The sequence below is a fragment of the Pseudophryne corroboree genome, chromosome 8 (genome assembly GCF_028390025.1).
Source record: "Pseudophryne corroboree isolate aPseCor3 chromosome 8, aPseCor3.hap2, whole genome shotgun sequence".
Taxonomy (NCBI): Eukaryota; Metazoa; Chordata; class Amphibia; order Anura; family Myobatrachidae; genus Pseudophryne; species Pseudophryne corroboree.
Genome location: NC_086451.1, coordinates 38,695,130 through 38,712,249, shown reverse-complemented (window position 1 = coordinate 38,712,249; position 17,120 = coordinate 38,695,130). Strand labels below are relative to the sequence as shown.

At 39.5% G+C, this 17,120-nt stretch overlaps 2 pseudogenes; one reads left to right on the top strand and one right to left on the bottom strand.

The window, feature by feature from the left end:
• Window positions 1-468: 468 nt before the first annotated feature.
• LOC134950154 (5S ribosomal RNA) lies at window positions 469-588 on the bottom strand (annotated as a pseudogene).
• A 12,769-nt stretch (window positions 589-13,357) lies between these two features.
• LOC134950153 (5S ribosomal RNA) lies at window positions 13,358-13,477 on the top strand (annotated as a pseudogene).
• The last annotated feature ends 3,643 nt before the right edge of the window (window positions 13,478-17,120 follow it).

The window sequence follows — 17,120 nt, the reverse complement described above, 5'->3', positions numbered from 1 at the left end:
TAATATCACAATATGTTGCTTTCAGTGGTGCTCCCTAGAGTCAAAAAGTATCAAGTACAAGGGACCAAGAAAAGAGATATTGGAAAAAAAGACTCTTTTGTGGGAGCACTCTAATTCAGAGGTTACAGTATAATTTGTATAATACTGATAAGAACAATTTAATTGGTAATTATTAAAATTAGATTCTATGAGTAACCATATGTGAACAAAATAGCTTAGCGAAAATATGGATGAATTATATTATTCGTGATCTCAATTACCACAGTCTGCAAATTGCCGGAAGTAGAAATCTGTGGTGCTTTTGTCACCATGCTCTTGCATAATATCTCTTATGTATTGTATGACCATCATTTATTCTGCTAATATCCATTACAGATCATTATAGGCGCAGAGAATTTAAATAATTGGTCACATGAATCCAAGTGTCGGGTAGCATAAAGTTGATTGCCACTGTGTCCGATAGACAGTTTATTGCAGTACCAGGGTGTTCAAAGGAGGTCTCCCGTCCTAGTACTAACCCGGCCTTTCACTGCTTAGCTTCCAAGTTCAGAAGAGATTGGGCATCTCCAGTGAAGTATGACCGCAATTATTAGGCTCCTCTCTTTGGTCACTCCAAATATATGCCGTGTGGCTACTATATGTTGGGGATAAAGAGCATATGTAATGTAAATGTTACATGCAGTCATCTGGCTACTCAAACTGTGACTCGGCGGCCACAATTAAAGATATATGAATATATCAATCTGTAAAGGGCAATTTATGTGGAGAATTCATATGAGCCATATACCATCTACAGATGGGTTTGCCTTGTACCAATGATATGTGTAACACAATGGTTACAAACATAAGAAATTACGTGCAATCAGCTGATTAATCAGCATGTGACACGGCGGTCACCAAAAATAATTATATACGTGCAATCACCTAATTAATCAGTTACTCAGCATGTGACACGACAGTCACAGAAGAAACATCAATAGGTTTAAGGATAATATATGTGGGAAAAATTCATATATACCACATACCATCGCAGATGGATTTACCTTATGCCTAAGCAAAAAATTAAAGTGCAATCAGCTGATTAATCAGCATGTGACACGGCGGTCACCAAAAAGAATTATTTACGTGCAATCACCTTATTAATCAGCATCTGATTAATCAGCATGTGACACGGCGGTCACAGAAAGATATATATACGTGCAATCACCTAATTACTCAGCATGTGACACGGCAGTCACAGAAGAAACATCAATAGGTTTAAGGATAATATATGTGGGAAAAATTCATATATACCACATACCATCGCAGATGGATTTACCTTGTACCTAAGCATGGAGCTTTAGATCACCAGTACGGCCGTACCAGAATATACTGTGTCTTAATGCCAATTATAATTATACTGTAGGAGACAGCGTGTGGTTATGGCATAATAGCAGACAAGGACATTTATCAAAGCGATACCAGCTCCCACTAACTGACCCCTCTAAACAACAGAAAAAAAGGGGGGGGGGAGTTTGTATCACAGTAGGTTATTTATGAAACCTACAGAAAGTACTCATGACATTAATATACTTGGAGAAGATCCACTGCCTAGAGCTCTTATTGTGAGGCTGATTGAGGGTTAGTTGCTACAATGAACAGTTGTTTCCTAAATAACAACAAGAAGGTTGGACCTATATGCGATGTCTCTAATACTCAGAGTTCTATACGAAAATTGTTGCAAAATAGGATAATGTCAGATGACTGTTGAGCAGGAAAATTACAGCCTTTCAGACACATACAGTGGAGTTACATAAGTGTGGTGTGAATAAGTTTCACATTGGTGTGGGGTATATACGATACCGGTGCTGGTATTAGCGCTGCCCGTCCCGCTTTTGGCTGTACAGAGGCTCCGGGGACTCCAGCGGCGTGTGTCCGTAGTCTCGCTCCAAGTGAGCGGTGGCTTGGGGCCGTTGCCTGGTGACCGTCTATGTGTTCCGGCTAGCGCTGTCACGTGTGCGCATCACGTGATCGCAGGGTCCTGACGTACGTTTTGCAGGGTAAGCTTGATCACAGGACATAGTGTGATCACTGGAGGTTTCAGTTTATGTAGAGCAGGGCTCATGGCTGATTGGATAATCTTTTTGATAGACACTCTGATCCACCAATCTTATCATTGACTCATAGATCCAAGGAGTCAATTATGTTAGTTTCCCAGATTGTCACTATTAACACTTCGGCGGCTGGTATTCACAAGTAACTAATTAAACACAAAAATATGTTGTATGTATATGGATTTACCTAGGCATACTTTATAATGGATAAGGTGGCAAAAATGAGTGTTTAGTTATGTAGTGCTGGTAGTGAACTTTGCTTAACAATTATTGGTTGTTGTACAGCAGTGACAACCATAATTAATTAGAGAATAGAGGTGTAGTCTAGTGATAATAAATTCTTTGAAAATATATGAGATATCCAATAAATTTTGTGATGTTAATTTGTGTGATAGAAAAGGGGGATGAGAAGTGGGAAACAGAGTAAAGGGGATATATGGGGTAGAAAGCAGAGTGAAGAAAAGAAAGTGAGGGGAAGGGTTATGAAACGAGGGCAAGGGAATAGGAAGAAATTTGCTAAGAATATTGCACTTACATGTGATAATACTAAATTAATTTAAGAGGGCAGAAATAATAAATATAAGAGGAGCCCATGGTGAGAAAGATTGATGTATTATGTGAAAGTGATTAAAAATGGTGAAAGAGTAAATCATAAGATGTATAGAAAATAGGATGTTTTAAGAGCATTTTATAGCAAAATATTTCATGCAGATTAGCCAAAACTGGAGAGAAAAACAAAATTGTGGATAAGAAAAGTTTTAGTATGATGACATTAATTCAGGTATACCCCATAATTTATATTTTCATTCATGCCTGATAGGTATAGGGATCCCATCTTAAAGATCCATTCACTCTCTCTTTTCAGTAGGTTCTCAGTTAAATTGCCTCCTCGTATTCCAAGTTTGATTTTCTCCAAGCCAAAGATTTTGAGCTCCTCCCATCTGCTTTCATGATAGGTGTAAAAATGGCGAGCGACTGATGTTAATTGTTTCATCTTGGCCTTGTCCGTGATGGCATTACGTATGGATCCTACATGTTCTAGGATACGCTGTTTAAATGGTCGAGATGTCATGCCAATGTATTTTTGGTTGCAGCTACATTTTAAGCAATAAATAACACCTTCAGTTTGACAGTTAATATAGTCTGTATCATCTTCCCAAATTTGTCTTCTATTTCCTTCGTTGGATCAATATATTTGCAAGCTTTGCATTTACCACAGGGATATGTTCCGGTGGTTATTGGTCTTTTAGTAGGACATTTTTGAAAGTGACTACATACAAGCCTGTCTTTAAGGTTTTTGGATCTGCACCAACTCATGGCGACCTTAGGGCCCTGGTTTTTTGATAAGGTGGAGTCTGCATGCAGGATATGCCAATGTTTCTGTATTGCTGTGTTAACCTTTTTCCATTCTTGGCAAAAGTTACCAACAAAACGAATGGTGTTATCGGTACTTAAACCTTTTTGTTCTCTCTTGAAAATTATATCCTCTCTTTTGATGGTTTTGACAGTTTTCATGGCTTTTTTTATAGAGGTTTTACTGTATCCTCTATCGCATAGTCTTTTGGTCAATTCTGCACTTTGTGTTGTAAATTCCTTATCATCTGAGCAGTTCCTGCGGAGACGAAGAAATTCCCCTTTTGGGATATTTTTTATGGTTGGGGGAAAGTGAGAACTAGTCTGATGTAGTAAAGTGTTTGTTGCTGTGCTCTTCCGATATAGTTTTGTGGCAATCATTCCTTCGGAGTTCTTATAGATCATCAAGTCCAAAAATGGTAGTTCTGATTGGCTTATACTGTGTGTCAGACGAATATTGAGATCATTTTTATTTAGATGTTCTATGAATTGGTGCAACAATTGTAGGTCACCTTCCCAGATCATAAAAATGTTGTCTATGTATCTGTTCCACATAGCGACATGAGTTGTAAACATGTCATTGTGGTCTTTGAAAATGATTTCTTTTTCCCACCATCCGAGGAATATGTTGGCATATGTGGGCGCACAAGCCGCCCCCATAGCCGTACCCCTTGTTTGGAGGTAGAATTTGTCATTAAACTTAAAAAAATTGTAATGTAACACAAAATGGAGTAACTTAATCAGAAAGAGATGAAAGTCCTTCTTTCTTTCATTATGTAGAAAATATTCTATTGCTCTTATCCCATCTTTATGACCTATCGAGGTATACAGTGCCTCAACATCCAGTGACACCAGGTATTGATTTTCTTCTAATCTTAAATCATGCACTTTCCTTAATATATCGGTTGTGTCCTGGACGTATGAGGGAAGATCCAGAACATATTGTCTGAGGTGTAGGTCAAGAAAGATACTCGCCTTTTCTGTTAATCCCCCTATCCCAGACACAATAGGTCTTCCTGGTGGGATCTCGATGTTTTTGTGTATTTTAGGCAGCATGTAATAGGTAGGGATCTTGGGATTCTGTGTCAATAAATAATCATACTCCTGTTTAGTGATTGTACCTTGTGCTTGTGCTTGATTAAGAATGTTTTCATAAATTGTTTTGTAATTTTGAAGTGGATTAAGTAATATTCGTTTGTAACAGTGGTATCAAGTTGTCGCTGTGCTTCCTTAATGTAATCCGTTTTAGGCCAGATGACAACATTGCCTCCTTTGTCCGAGGACTTAATGACAACATCTTGCCATGTCTGTATTTCTCTTATGGCAGTTCTTTCTTGTCGAGTAAGGTTAGAATGACCCAGCCACTTATGTTTATTTATATGAAATTGATCAAATTCTTTGGCTACCAGCTTCATGAAGACCTGTACCTCAGGACAGATTTGCTCTTGCGGAAAGTAAGTAGACTTCTTTTTACAAATGGGTCTAGTTGTGGGATCCTCTTCAGTATACAGATTTTGTTCTTGTTCAAGTTCCTGTAATGCAGCAAGAGCTTCTTGTTCCATCTGAGATAAGCCTGGAGATTGGGATTCTGAGGGTGGTGGTAAAATCATTTCCTTATCAGCATATAATTTTGTTAATAGCAACTTCCTACCAAATAACTTAAGATCTTTTTCCCACTTAAATCTGTCAAAATGTTCTGTAGGAGAGAAGGTCAAGCCTTTATGAAGTATGGATTCTTGAGCTTGTGTGAGTTCATGATCTGAGAGGTTAATCATTTTTAATTTGGAGTCGTCATCACGAGTCTGAGTTACCACCGATCCTATTGGTGTTGTCTTCTGTATGTATTGCGGGTCGTTGGGGGTGAGGAATCCCATTGTCGCGGTCCTCTTCTTTTTGCACCCCCACCTCGTCTGTCCTCTCTTTGTCTGCCTCTTCCTGTTCGGGAATCCCCTAAAAAAGAGGCTGAGTTCTGAGGGTTATTGGGTGTGTCACTTCTGGAGTTGGGATATCCCTCTGTGGTATATTCAGGGGTATCTTCTGTTCAAGACGTTTCGGCTTCAGATTACGAGTATTGGCCTGTGTGTTTAGGAGGATCTTTTCTCCAGGATGGTTTTTGCCAATTGAAGATTTTCCCGGACGCAAAATCTCTTTTGTCTCTCCCGTATTCCCCTCACTTTCTTTTCTTCACTCTGCTTTCTACCCCATATATCCCCTTTACTTTGTTTCCCACTTCTCATCCCCCTTTTCTATCACACAAATTAACATCACAAAATTTATTGGATATCTCATATATTTTCAAAGAATTTATTATCACTAGACTACACCTCTATTCTCTAATTAATTATGGTTGTCACTGCTGTACAACAACCAATAATTGTTAAGCAAAGTTCACTACCAGCACTATATAGCTAAACACTCATTTTTGCCACCTTATCCATTATAAAGTATGCCTAGGTAAATCCATATACATACAACATATTTTTGTGTTTAATTAGTTATTTGTGAATACCAGCCGCCGAAGTGTTAATAGTGACAATCTGGGAAACTAACATAATTGACTCTTTGGATCTATGAGTCAATGATAAGATTGGTGGATCAGAGTGTCGATCAAAAAGATTATCCAATCAGCCATGAGCCCTGCTCTACATAAACTGAAACCTCCAGTGATCACACTATGTCCTGTGATCAAGCTTACCCTGCGAAACGTACGTAAAAACCCTGCAATCACGTGATGCGCACACGTGACCGCGCTAGCTGGAACACATAGACGTCACCAGGCAACGGCCCCAAGCCACCGCTCACTTGGAGGGAGACTACGGACACACTCCGCTGGAGTCCCCGGAGCCTCTGTATGGCCAAAAGCAGGACGGGCAGCGCTAATACCAGCACCGGTATCGTATATACCCCACACCAATGTGAAACTTATTCACACCACACTTATGTAACTCCACTGTATGTGTCTGAAAGGCTGTAATTTTCCTGCTCAACAGTCATCTGACATTATCCTATTTTGCAACAATTTTCATATAGAACTCTGAGTATAAGAGACATCGCATATAGGTCCAACCTTCTTGTTGTTATTTAGGAAACAACTGTTCATTGTAGCAACTAACCTTCAATCAGCCTCACAATAAGAGCTCTATGCAGTGGATCTTCTCCAAGTATATTAATGTCATGAGCACTTTCTGTAGGTTTCATATATAACCTGCTGTGATACAAACTTTCCCCCCCCCCCTTTTTTTCTGTGGTTTAGAGGGGTCAGTTAGTGGGAGCTGGTATCGCTTTGATAAATGTCCTTGTCTGCTATTATGCCAAAACCACACGCTGTCTCCTACAGTATAATTATAATTGGCATGAAGACATAGTATATTCTGGTACGGCCGTACTGGTGATCTAACGCTCTATGCTTAGGTACAAGGTAAATCCATCTGCGATGGTATGTGGTATATATGAATTTTTCCCACATATATTATCCTTAAACCTATTGATGTTTCTTCTGTGACTGCCGTGTCACATGCTGAGTAATTAGGTGATTGCACGTATATATATCTTTCTGTGACCGCCGTGTCACATGCTGATTAATCAGCTGCTGATTAAAAGGTGATTGCACGTATATAATTCTTTTTGGTGACCGCCGTGTCACATGCTGATTAATCAGCTGATTGCACTTTAATTTTTTGCTTAGGCATAAGGTAAATCCATCTGCAATGGTATGTGGTATATATGAATTTTTCCCACATATATTATCCTTAAACCTATTGATGTTTCTTCTGTGACTGTCGTGTCACATGCTGAGTAACTGATTAATTAGGTGATTGCATGTATATAATTATTTTTGGTGACCGCCGTGTCACATGCTGATTAATCAGCTGATTGCACGTAATCTCTTATGTTTGTAACCATTGTGTTACAGAGTATAAATAGATTGTCTGCTAAAAGAGCGCCTCTATCAATAAAATACCACAAGAAGTATATATATGTAATTAATAAATTTCTTAGTTACTACGCTTGCCGACCAACTATGTGTAGTTGAGAAACAAAGAGAAAAGAATACATAAAAAACGGCTGCGCTGTTTGTCAGAAATAAAATATAAGAGAGAGAGCCAACATATAAAAATAAAATGTTTAATAACAATGATATTAAGATTATTCCAATATGGTAATGCCAATAAACAGCAATGTAAATAAAAAACCACACAACACTTGTCACAGAGTGTCAGATAGAACTTGAAACCTTCCAATAGGTAATGACTGAGATGAAGACTGCAGTCTCTATCCACAGCTGCTGATGCTAGCTGCTGATCAAACACTGGGAGATCAGTAAAACAAATGGAGTTCCAGAACTGAATGTCTGTGCAACACCCGTACAATGCAGTAGTTAATACCTCTCCGATGGGCTGGTTAGTGAACCGGGTGTCCCCGGTCAGATGTCCTGCGTTGCCCACGTAAGCTGTGCAGCGGAGAGGAGATTCCGCGCAGTGTACTGTTTAGCTGGCTGAAGCGCTGTGATCTGTAGCGGCTGCTACTGGCATAAAGGCATCAGAGGTGTAACCATCAGGGTGTATGGGAGATGCACTTTTGGAGACACCTGTGCAAAGTGTGTGGGGAGGCAGGACCTAACGCGTTTCGTCACGCTCCACGTGACTTTTTCAAAGGTGATTTCCTGCTTCCAGAATGTGCAGTATTTAAGCTGTCAAAAATCAGTATCTAATTACAATGGTGCTTAATAACGTTGGCTCTCTTGTCAGTATAGCAATACTTATACTTAATGTTTGAACACGGCATACATGACTTGCAATAGATTCCATGATCATCTAAGTCAAACATAAAAGGACCTCTTGTTCCCTTTATATGATTATAATATTAAACCTTATAGGTGTGTCATAGGTTACTATAATAGAGAAGTAGTCTCAGACATTAAGTTAAACATCCAGTTAATAAGCCTCTGCATCCAATCTAATATTCCTAATGATTCAGATAGTCAGATGTATTACAATAAATACAACATAAATAATTCAAAAAACTTACTAAAAAAATAATAATAATAAACAATATTAACAATGTGAGTATGCCCCATCAGAAACGTAAATAGAAAATAAAAAATAAGAAATTTTTACAATCTATCATCCTCATTTGGATTAGAACATAGGAACCTCCAGATTCAGAGATTAGTGGCTTAACCAAGTGCGCCACTGAGCAGGACAAGTGCTCAGTGTGCACATTTCCATCTTATATTACGTTCTCATTTGTTATACTATCGACTGAGTCAGAAACTGAGGAGACTAGAGAACTAGAGGGACCCGATGACTAATATAACTAGATAACAGCAGTGTGTCTGTATACAGGCTCCACCAATATATATATATATATATATATATCGGGACTGATCTCCTATTACCGGATAATTATTTGATGACCATTAAATATGATTAAGTCCAAAATATAAATATTACCTAAAAAATAATAAAAAATTAAAAGAGAAAAATAAACATATATAAAAGTACGAATAAATAAAAAAATAAAAATTAAACAATAATGACTAGCAAAGGCCAGTAAATAAAATATAAATAAAAAAGGAATATCAAAGTGATTGGATCAGGATAGATCAAATTCAATGCATTCATTCAATCCTTCGGGAGTAAGAGTTCTTAACTTATGAATCCAGTAGTTCTCTCGGAGACATAATTTCCTATATCTATCCCCTCCCCGTACTGTGGGTTTGATGGTTTTAATACCTATTAGTCGAACATCTTCTGAATTTTTTTGGTGTTTATCAAGAAAGTGTCTTGAGACACTATGAAACAAAAAACCTTTCTGGATGTTACGTCTATGTTCAAGAAATCTGATCTTTAGTTTCCGTGTCGTTCTACCAACATATATTAAGTTGCATTTACAGACCAATATGTAAATAACAAAAGTACTGTTACAGTTGATATGTGAACATATCTCAAATTGTGAAGAATCAGTGGAAAAAAAACATTTGATGTTGTTCTGAATGTAAGAACAGGTTATGCATTGATTCGCACCACATTTGTAGCATCCTACTATTTTAGGTAACCATTGATCACTTTTAGCAAGAGCTGGAGGAGTATTGGTATTTCTCTTATCTTTAAAAAGACTAGGGGCAAGATGTCGTTGCAAACTATTGGATTTTTTAAAGATAACTGATGGAGTATCTTTCAATTGAGATCTGAGAACCTTATCTGTAAGAAGAATAGGATAATTATTACGAATAATGTTCCTAATCTTAGACGAAGAACAATTGTATTGGGACATAAAATGAGGTTGATCTGATTCAAATTTCAAGGGATAATTTTTAGATACTAAAAGATCCTTTCTATCCAGAGCATCTACCTTCTCCCGTGCAGATTTAATTAGTTCTACTGGATAACCCCTGCTCTGAAAAGATCGTGAAAGTTCATCTGCTTGTAGCTGGTAGTCCAGTTTATCACTACAATTCTGCTTAATGCGTCTCAGCTGTCCAAAGGGAATATTATTTAGCCAAGGTTTATGATGTGAACTCTGGTAATGGATAAAGTTAAAAGTGTCAACCTCCTTACGAAATGTTTTAGTGGAGATTCTGCCCTCAACTATATTCAAGGAGATATCAAGAAAAGAAATAGAAAATTGGTGCGCCGTGCCAGTGAACCGCAAATTAAAATTATTATCATTAAATGAATTAATAATATGAGATGATAAAGAAATATCGCCATCAAAAATGAAAAACAAGTCATCTATATAACGGCCATACTTTTGCATAATTATTTTGTTTTTAATAAATCATATTATTTACAGATTCTCGGAACGGCCATGGGGACGAGGTTCGCGCCGAGCTTTGTAAACCTCTACATGGGCGCCTTTGAGGACTGCCATGTTTGGGGGGGGAGCTTTGGCGCGGACCTCGTCTGCTATGGCCGTTATATAGACGACTTGCTTTTCATTTTTGATGGCGATATTTCTTTATCATCTCATATTATTAATTCATTTAATGATAATAATTTTAATTTGCGGTTCACTGGCACTGCGCACCAATTTTCTATTTCTTTTCTTGATATCTCCTTGAATATAGTTGAGGGCAGAATCTCCACTAAAACATTTCATAAGGAGGTTGACACTTTAAACTTTATCCATTACCAGAGTTCACATCATAAACCTTGGCTTAATAATATTCCCTTTGGACAGCTGAGACGCATTAAGCGGAATTGTAGTGATAAACTGGACTACCAGCTACAAGCAGATGAACTTTCACGATCTTTTCAGAGCAGGGGTTATCCAGTAGAACTAATTAAATCTGCACGGGAGAAGGTAGATGCTCTGGATAGAAAGGAGCTTTTAGCATCTAAAAATTATCCCTTGAAATTTGAATCAGATCAACCTCATTTTATGTCCCAATACAATTGTTCTTCGTCTAAGATTAGGAACATTATTCGTATTAATTATCCTATTCTTCTTACAGATCAGGTTCTCAGATCTCAATTGAAAGATACTCCATCAGCTATCTTTAAGAAATCCAATAGTTTGCAACAACATCTTGCCCCTAGTCTTTTTATAGATAAGAGAAATACCAATACTCCTGCAGCTCTTGCTAAAAGTGATCAATGGTTACCTAAAATAGTAGGATGCTACAAATGTGGTGCGAATCAATGCATAACCTGTTCTTACATTCAGAACAACATCAAATGTTTTTTTTTCCACTGATTCTTCACAATTTGAGATATGTTCACATATCAACTGTAACAGTACTTTTGTTATTTACATATTGGTCTGTAAATGCAACTTAATATATGTCAGTAGAATGACACGGAAACTAAAGATCAGATTTCTTGAACATAGACGTAACATCCAGAAAGGTTTTTTGTTTCATAGTGTCTCGAGACACTTTCTTGATAAACACCAAAAAAAATCCAGAAGATGTTCGACTAATAGGTATTGAAACCATCAAACCCACAGTACGGGGAGAGGATAGATATAGGAAATTATGTCTCCGAGAGAACTACTGGATTCATAAGTTAAGAACTCTTACTCCCGAAGGATTGAATGAATGCATTGAATTTGATCTATCCTGATCCAATCACTTTGATATTCCTTTTTTATTTATATTTTATTTACTGGCCTTTGCTAGTCATTATTGTTTCATTTTTATTTTTTTTATGTATTCGTACTTTTATATATGTTTATTTTTCTCTTTTAATTTTTTATTATTTTTTAGGTAATATTTATATTTTGGACTTAATCATATTTAATGGTCATCAAATAATTATCCGGTAATAGAAGATCAGTCCCGATATATATATATATATATATATATATATATATATTGGTGGAGCCTGTATACAGACACACTGCTGTTATCTAGTTATATTAGTCATCGGGTCCCTCTAGTTCTCTAGTCTACTCAGTTCCTGACTCAGTCGATAGTATAACAAATGAGAACGTAATATAAGATGGAATTGTGCACACTGAGCACTTGTCCTGCTCAGTGGCGCACTCGGTTAAGACACTAATCCCTGAATCTGGAGGTTCCTATGTTCTAATCCAAATGAGGATGATAGATTATAAAAATTTCTTATTATTTATTTTTTATTTTCTGTTTACGTTTCTGATGGGGCATACTCACATTGTTAATATTGTTTATTATTATTATTTTTTTAGTAAGTTTTTTTAATTATTTATGTCGTATTTATTGTAATACATCTGACTATCTGAATCATTAGGTATATTAGATTGGATGCAGAGGCTTATTAACTGGATGTTTAACTTAATGTCTGAGACTACTTCTCTATTATAGTAACCTATGACACACCTATAAGGTTTAATATTATAATCATATAAAGGGAACAAGAGGTCCTTTATGTTTGACTAAGATGATCATGGAATCTATTGCAAGTCATGTATGCCGTGTTCAAACATTAAGTATAAGTATTGCTATACTGACAAGAGAGCCAACGTTATTAAGCACCATTGTAATTAGATACTGATTTTTGACAGCTGTCTACTCTGATTAGTTCAGAGCTTAAATACTGCACATTCTGGAAGCAGGAAATCACCTTTGAAAAAGTCACGTGGAGCATGACGAAACGCGTTAGGACCTGCCTCTCCACACACCTTGCACAGGTGTCTCCAAAAGTGCATCTCCCATACACCCTGATGGTTACACCTCTGATGCCTTTATTCCAGTAGCAGCAGCTACGGATCACAGCGCTTCAGCCAGCTAAACAGTACATGGCGCGGCATCTCCTCTCCGCTGCACAGCTTACGTGGGCAACGCAGGACATCTGACCGGGGATGCCCGGTTCACTAACCAGCCCATCGGAGAGGTATTAATTACTGCATTGTACGGGTGTTGCACAGACATTCAGTTCTCGAACTCCATTTGTTTTACTGATCTCCCAGTGTTTGATCAGCAACTAGCATCAGCAGCTGTGGATAGAGACTGCAGTCTTCATCTCAGTCATTACCTATTGGAAGGTTTCAAGTTCTATCTGACACTCTGTGACAAGTGTTGTGTGGTTTTTTATTTACATTGCTGTTTATTGGCATTACCATATTGAATAATCTTAATATCATTGTTATTAAACATTTTATTTTTATATGTTGGCTCTCTCTCTTATATTTTATTTCTGACATACAGCGCAGACGTTTTTTATGTATTGTGTTTCACATATCATTGGTACAAGGCAAACCCATCTGTTAATGGTATATGGCTCATATGAATTCTCCACTTAAATTGCCCTTTACAGATTGATATATTCATATGTCTTTAATTGTGGCCGCCGAGTCACAGTTTGAGTAGCCAGATGACTGCATGTAATCTCTTTTGTCTGTAACATTTATGTTACATATGCTCTTTATCCCCAACATATAGTAGCCACATGGCATATATTTGGAGTGACCAAAGAGAGGAGCCTAATAATTGCGGTCATACTTCACTGGAGATGCCCAATCTCTTCTGAACTTGGAAGCTAAGCAGTGAAAGGCCGGGTTAGTACTAGGACGGGAGACCTCCTTTGAACACCCTGGTACTGCAATAAACTGGCTATCGGACACAGTGGCACTCAACTTTATGCTATCCAACACTTGGATTCATGTGACCAATGATTTCAATTCTCTGCGCCTATAATTATCTGTAATGGATATTAGCAGAATAAATGATGGTCATACATTACATAAGAGATATTATGCAAGCGCATGGTGACAAAAGCACCACAGATTTCTACTTCCGGCAATTTGCAGACTGTGGTATTTGAGATCACGAATAACATAATTCATCCATATTTTTGCTAAGCTCTTTTGTTCACATATGGTCACTCATAGAATCTAATTCTAATATTTACCAATTAAATTGTTCTTATCAGTATTATACAAATTATACTGTAACCTCTGAATTAGAGTGCTCCCACAAAAGAGTCTTTTTCCAATATCTCTTTTCTTGGTCCCTTGTACTTCCAGAAAGGGAAGCAGTAACAGCGGCAATCCAAAAATTATGTCAGGATCAGGTCATAGTCCTGGTACCTTTGTCACAACAAGGGGAAGGGTTTTATTCAAGCCTTTTTGTAGTTTTGAAGCCAGTTGGCTCGGTCAGACCGATCCTAAACCTGAAAAATCTGAATCTCTACTTGAAACGATTCAAGTTCAAAATGGAATCACTGAGGGCAGTGATTTCCAGTCTGGAGGAGGGGGATTACATGGTGTCTGTAGACATAAAAGATGCTTACCTGCATGTTCCCATTTATCCTCCTCACCAGGCTTATCTGAGATTCGCGGTTCAGGATTGCCATTACCAATTCCAGACGTTACCTTTCGGTCTCTCCACGGTGCCGAGGATATTCACTAAGGTGATGGCGGAGATGATGGTTCTCCTGTGTCAAAAAGGAGTCAATATAATTCCTTATCTAGACGATCTCCTGATAAAGGCGAGATCCAGGGAGCAGTTGTTACAAAACATCACACTCTCCCTGTCCATACTCCAACAACACAGTTGGATCATAAATTATCCAAAGTCACAGTTGGAACCGACGACAAGATTGTCTTTTCTCGGGATGATTCTGGACACAGAAGTTCAGAGAGTATTTCTTCCGGTGGAAAAGGCTCTGGAAATCCAGAAAATGGTAAAACAGATATTGAAACCATCGAGTGTGTCGATCCATCAGTGCATTCGGTTGTTGGGGAAGATGGTGGTGGCCTACGAGGCCATACAGTTAGGCAGGTTCCATGCCAGGGTATTCCAGTGGGACCTGTTGGACAAGTGGTCGGGATCTCACCTACACATGCACTGGAAGATAATCCTGTCGTCAAAAGCCAGGATTTCGCTCCTGTGGTGGCTACACAGTTCTCACCTACTAGAGGGATACAGGTTCAGAATTCAGGACTGGGTCCTGGTAACAACGGATGCAAGTCTCTGAGGCTGGTGAGCTGTCACTCAGGGGGAAAGCTTTCAAGGAAAATGGTCAAGTCAGGAAGCCTGCCTTCACATAAATGTGCTGGAATTGAGAGCCATTTACAACGGCCTTCAACAAGCGGTACATCTTCTTCAAGATCATTCCGTGCAGATCCAGTCGGACAATGTAACAGCAGTCGCGTACATAAACAGGCAGGGCTGAACGAAAAGCAGAGCGGCAATGGCAGAGGTGACGAAGATCCTCCTCTGGGCAGAAAGACATGTAAAGGCTCTGTCGGCAATTTTCATTCCGGGAGTAGACAACTGGGAAGCAGACTTCCTCAGCAGACATGATCTCCATCCAGGAGAGTGGGGCCTTCACGAAGAAGTCTTTGCAGAGGTGACAAGTCTTTGGGGAGTTCCTCAAGTAGACATGATGGCATCTTGTCTCAACAAGAAGCTTCAGAAATATTGTTCCAGGTCGAGAGACCCTCAAGCAATAGCAGTGGATGCGCTAGTGGCCCAGTGGGTGTTCTGGTCGGTGTATGTCTTCCCTCCACTTCCGCTGATCCCAAAGGTGCTCAGGATCATAAGGAGAACAAGAGTTCGAGCAATCTTCATTGCCCCAGACTGGCCAAGACGGGCTTGGTACCCAGATCTTTAGGAGTTGCTCATAGAAGATCCTCGGCCTCTTCCTCTTCGCGAAGACCTGCTGCAGCAGGGGCCGTGCGTGTATCAAGACTTACCACGGCTACGTTTGAGGGCATGGCTGTTGAACTCCGGATCCAAGCCCATAAGGGTATTCTCAAGGAAGTCATCCCCACCCTTATTCAGGCCAGGAGCAGGGCCGTCTTTTCGTATGGGCTCAATGGGCTCTTGCCCAAGGGCCCCAGGAGTGGTAGGGCCATAGGATGATAGCCGAGGGTCCCCTCTTTCCAGGGGTACCAAATTTTTGAAAATTGGCCCTGGGGAACCGGAGATATCCAACTTCAAAGCAGTGGTCCCCATCCAAGCCTGTTAATTGTGCTTCCCAGCCAGATTTCTCGGGTTCTGTCTCACTTAGAGTATTTCTGAGGGTATAATTCAAAACCTGGGACTCTCCCCTTTCAGTGGACACTGGCAGCTTGTCTCTACTATGCCCAGAACCAGAGACATCAGCCTTCCAGCAGATGGTTCCTGCTCCATCTCCACGCGCCTGGTATGCAGTTTTATATATTCATTGGTGGATTACTCTGGCTCCTGAACTCTGATCTCCAAGTCCCCAGTATCTCCTGTAATGTGGGAATCTATTTCCAGGAACTGGAGATATCTGCAGTAAAGCAAGCTGCCCTCCCACCAGAAAAGTATGAATATTAAGACCACTCCACTATCCACCCCTCCCTTGTGTATTACTATTAAACACCCCCTACCACCCTGGAAGTCATGTACCGGGGCCCCTCCATTCCGCACAATGTCCCCTTCTACAGTTTAGTGTTCTCCTTCCCACCCCATTTGTGCAGTAAAGGAGTAATTAGCAGAAATTATTTCTCCAGGTCCTACATGCTGAGCAAACGATAGAACACACCCTACCCACCGCGGGACATCAAAGCTGCCGCTGATAGCACCCCCCACCCCTACCGCTGATGGGTGGGTAGGGGCCCCATTGCATTGCTGTGCCCAGGGGCCTACATTGCTGTTAAGACGGCTCTGGCCAGGAGTGGAGTAATGTCGAAACATTACCATTGTATTTGGAGAAAATATGTGTCTTGGTGTGAATCCAAGAAGGCTTTTACGGAAGAGTTGGGACATTTTCTGCAGGCTGGTGTGGAGGCGGGGTCAATCAAGGTCCAGATTTCAGCCTTGTCAGTGTTCTTCCAAAAACAATTGGCCTCTCTTCCAGAGGTTCAGACCTTCGTGAAAGGGGTTCTGCACATCCAGCCTCCATTTGTGCCTCCAGTGGCACCATGGGACCTTAATGTGGTGTTGCAGTTTCTTCAATCGGATTGGTATGAGCCTCTACAAGAGATAGAGTTGAAGTTTCTCACTTGGAAAGTGGTGATGCTTTTGGCATTGGCATCCGCACGGCGGGTGTCTGAGTTGGGGGCCTTGTCTCACAAGAGCCCTTACCTGATCTTCCATGAAAATAGGGCAGAGTTGAGAACTCGTCAACATTTTCTTCCAAAGGTGGTTTCATCTTTCCACATGAACCAACCTACTGTGGTGCCAGTAGTTACAGACAAGTTCACTGAGTCAAAGTCTCTTAATGTGGTTAGAGCTTTGAAGATTTATGTCGCTAGAACTGCTCAAATACGGAAAAC